This window comes from Brassica napus, assembly GCF_020379485.1.
Source record: "Brassica napus cultivar Da-Ae chromosome A4 unlocalized genomic scaffold, Da-Ae chrA04_Random_2, whole genome shotgun sequence".
NCBI classification, from domain to species: Eukaryota; Viridiplantae; Streptophyta; class Magnoliopsida; order Brassicales; family Brassicaceae; genus Brassica; species Brassica napus.
In genome coordinates this window covers 10,001-14,523 of record NW_026013995.1, presented here as the reverse complement: position 1 = coordinate 14,523, position 4,523 = coordinate 10,001, and positions in this window count along the sequence as shown.

The following is a 4,523-nucleotide window of genomic DNA, read 5'->3' as shown; positions in this document are numbered from 1 at the left end:
GAGCGATTTGTCTGGTTAATTCTGTTAAAGAACGAGACCTCATGTTGCGGCCAGCAATTCAGCAGCTGAACCAGAGGTCGACCCAACACCCTACTCAACCAGCCAAGCCGCCAACCAGGACATACGTGCACTAAAAATGCCATATCTTATGCATTCTATACTCAAGAAGGAGTCCAGGCCAATTGGAATTGGGTCAAAATAATCACGGAGAGAGAAGTTATGAATTTTACAATTCAGAGTTTCTCAACCCGTCCAATCTGCGAGTACCCGACTTTAGAAGAAGATTCAGCTTCATGAAGGAGCGGCCTGAGCAAAACCCATCACAGAAGTCAAGAGGATTTATCATCTTTTCATAAAGCCCAGATCAGAGAAATGGCCACGGAATTAGGAGTTATGATCAATTCCCCAGAACCGGCCAAACCGACGTCATCTATGGAAAGTCTTCAACCAATTCAACTTGGTTCGACCCAGAGCTATTTATGGGAACCAGGAGATCATCTTAACCAATCAGGAGGTATTCCAGAAGTCCTTAGCTGCACCAGAACCCAGGAGATCAGTTGGTTCAATGGAGAATCACTTAAACCCAACCGGAGCTATTTATGGAAAGATTGGACAATCTTTCGGTTTGATCCATTCCAAGCAATTCCAATCCAACCAGGAGAACCAGACGACGTCCAGACAGAACCAAGACATCCAGGAGACATTATAACGAGCCAGAAGAGTTCTACAACTTCATCCCATGCACCAGCCCACATAGGAATAAGAAGATCCCCATTATCACCAAACTGCCTTATTTGGAGTCTCTTGCATTCAAACTCCAACAGCTCTTTTTCTACCAAGGCAAGGACGAGATCAGCTTCTACCAAGCATTCAAGAAGGTCCCAAGAAAGCTCTCTTATCCCCTTAAACCGTCCAGATTCAAGCAAATCAAGTTTCTTCACTTGGAGCCCAAAATCCCACAAAAGGCTCCAACGGCTAGTTTCCGATTTCTTGCTTAGTTTAGATTTGTTTCCTTTCTTTTCTTTTGTGAACGTTTAGAGTCTTGTATCTGAGCATTATATAAGCTCATTGTCGTCCATTGTAGAGAGCACCCTTATCACCAAGTTAATAAAAAGTTATTCAGTTTTTTTTATCAAAGATTGTTCTTTGTATAAAATATCGGTCTTTAGGATTCAAGAGAGATTCTTTGTTGTTCTATTGATTTCGTGAGTCTAGTTTGTTTGTGCAAATCAAACAAGCTCAGTACACAGATTGAGAGAGTCAATCATTTCGATCCATCATTCATCAGATTGAGAGATTCAATCAAAACCTCATCCGCAAATCCACTTCAATCCATCCCTTGATCCTCCGGCTTGAGAGAGACATCAGTCCAGCAAGAAAGATCCCACCTTCACGCATCCTCCATCCCTGTTCTTGTTGAGAGAGACATCAGTCCAGCAACTTGAATCCATCAGCCATCTCTATCCTTCTCTTATTTTGTTTCATTTTGCATCATATAGTTCTAGATTTTCCATTCAATATAAAACCCATAAAAAGTCTATATTTGCTTCTGTTCTTCATTTATCATTTAGTTTTCTTTCAGTTCATCATTTTAATCCATAAAACTCATAAAAAATACTCTTTTGTTTCAGGAACAAATCGGCCATCTCCCTCTCCATCGCGTCCGTCTAGCCGCTCCATAGCCGTCCGTCCGTCCTGTCCAGTCCGTTCTTGAACCTCAGTCCGTCCATTTGAGTAGCCTGAATCCCAGCCTGCAACATTTGGTATCAGAGCTTAAGCTCCTGACTCAGGTGATATCTATCCTTGCATCTCATACTTTTGCATTTGTTTTTCCATTCATAAACCGAAAATCCATAAAAACTGTTTCCTTTTTGTTTCAAGTTTTGTTTCTGCATATTTTTGTTCTTGCTGTTCATCATACTTTAAAGCCACGAAAAAGAAAAGAAAAAGTTTTGTTTGATTCATTTAAAAAAACGAAAATCCCAAAAGAGTGTTTGCATTCATTAGTTTCCATAAAAAAAATTCCATAAAAATTTCTGTTTTGAATTTGATTCCTTTTCATTTGCATTCATAAATTCAAAAGCCAAAAGAAATCATCCTAGTTATTGTTTCCTACCATTTCTACTTGTCCATTTCGTGATTGCATCAGAAAAGAAAAAGAAAATATTTTTAAGCTTTAGTTTATATCATTTGCATATTTAATTGTTGTATTTCATCCAAAGAAAATTCAAAAAAAATTCAGCATTAGTTTGCTTTCCATATTTTCTTTTCATTTGTGTTAATTGTCATTTATTACTGTTTCATTTCGAGATTTGCATTAAGAAAACCAAAAGAAAAATCATTTTTTCATAATTTATTTCATTTCGGTTCAACATTGCATTTTTCTGTTTAGTTTTAGTTTTAATTAGCTTGCATTTTGGTTCTTATTCTGATCCGACCATAAATTCTCTATTCTTCACTTGATCTTTGTGATTGCTTGCAGGAAGAAATGGAAGAATTAGCACAAAGCCAAGCCTTATTGGCCTCTCAAAAACAGCTATTGGCTGCTATGAAGGGTGTACAAGATCAGATTTCTCAGCTGGAGAAAAGAAACAAGGCACAAGGCCAACGACCACAGCAAGGAAAAAGAAGATTTGGAGATGCACCAGAGATGGCTATGTTGAGCCTAAGCCACCAGATCCTTCATGGATCACCCCACACCATACTTCTTCAACTCATAAAACTTAACTCATTCTTATCTTGATTTTAAACCTGTTAATGAAGTTAAGATTTATTCTTTTTCAGGAAGCAGTTGGCCAGATGACTATCTCTCATGGGAAAGAACCATGGATGATTGGTTTTCATTCCATGGCGTGCCAAGAAAGAAAAGCTGAGCCATGCCATCAAACAACTCAACGGAAGTGCATACAAATGGTGGAAAGGTGTAGATGGTGCAAGATGGAAGAGTCAAAGAGAGGCTATCAAAACGTGGGAAGATCTTAAAGAGGCCATGATCAGGAAGTATGTATCCTCACTTCCAACACCAGAGATTAGAGAAAGGTACCCAAGGAGGTTTTCAAGCCATGGGTCCAAAGAGGCAAAGAGAGTGGTGCCACAACAAGGCCATAGAAGCTTGATCCATCAAGAACAGATTCGGCCAAACAGGGGCACACAGTTCTCTATGATCAGTCCCAACCTTATGAGGTCCCAAAGACCATGGAGAGAAAGAACTTTGTCAGCCAAGACACGTTGGCCAGACACAAAGAAAATCAGACAAACCTATTTTTCAAGAAAAGGCCAAGGTAAGTCCTATACTTGATAAATTTTTTATAAATCATCTCCAACTGGTATGAGTCACTTGTCTTTGTCCAAGGATGTTAAGACAGGTCCTGAGATCCAGAAAGACACGAACTCCACATCCTTGTTGAGATCCAAAGTTGTCCATGATTTAAGTCCAAGAGACAAGGAGATTTTAAACCCAAAGGAAGAAGCGCCATCAAGCCAAGGTAAGTCTTCTAAATCTGAGGATTTAAAATATCAGACATGTTATAGATGTCGTAAGAAAGGACACTATGCTGTAGTTTGTCCTACTAAGCAAGTATTGATAGAAACATCACTAGAAAAGAAAACAGATTTATCTATGAAGAGTGATAGTTTTATTCAGTCTGATTTGTTGGTTCCAAATTCTTGTGTAATGCACTTGTCTTTGTCAAAAGGTGTTTTAACAGGAATTAAGAGCATGAATTCAAAGGAGAGGAGCCACCAGGCACCACACCAGTGATGAACCAGGAGAAGGTTCAAGACACAATGCAGTCCATGTTGCTTAAAGAAGCAAAACCAGTAAATAAAGTATCAAACCAAGGTAAGTGTCAAACACCACCTAGAGAAACTGGTATTGACGTGTGTGTTCTTGATGTAGAGAGTAAAAATGAAAGCTATTTGCTTCCTGAAGTTCTAAGGAAAGAACCAGACCATAAGCCCAGCCATGAACCACCTCACAAGTGGAAGTCTAGTGTTGAACAATGTGTTCAAATGCCAAGGCTTAAGGTAATCTTCTCTGATCTTAAAACGTCCAAGACACTTGATTATCCAGATATAATGCACTTGTCTTTGCCAAAAAGTTTTGATCCAGGAATAAAAGAAGTTGAAGTTCATAACCACCAAGGTCAAAAGATGCAAAGAAGGCAGCAAACAAGAACAAGTTGTCCAAAGAAGAAAATCATTCTTCAACTTGTGGAAGCTATCAAAGTAAGTCTGGAAATCTCAAATTATTTTTATCAGTGTCCAAACACAGTATAATGCACTTGATTTTTGTCCAGAATGTTGAGAATTTTTCAGGTTGCAAAGGAGAAAGCTTCAAAGAAATCCCACCGGATAACCTTTTGTTGCTAGGAGAATCAAAACCAAAGATGGTCAGAACTGAGCCTACTAGGAGTATGAAGGACCATCCACTGAAGGAGATAAGAAATGCCAAAGTCAAAAGCAGAGGCGTGATCCTATCCTATTTGCTGAAAGAAGAGCCACCTGATGCACAATCCATCCCC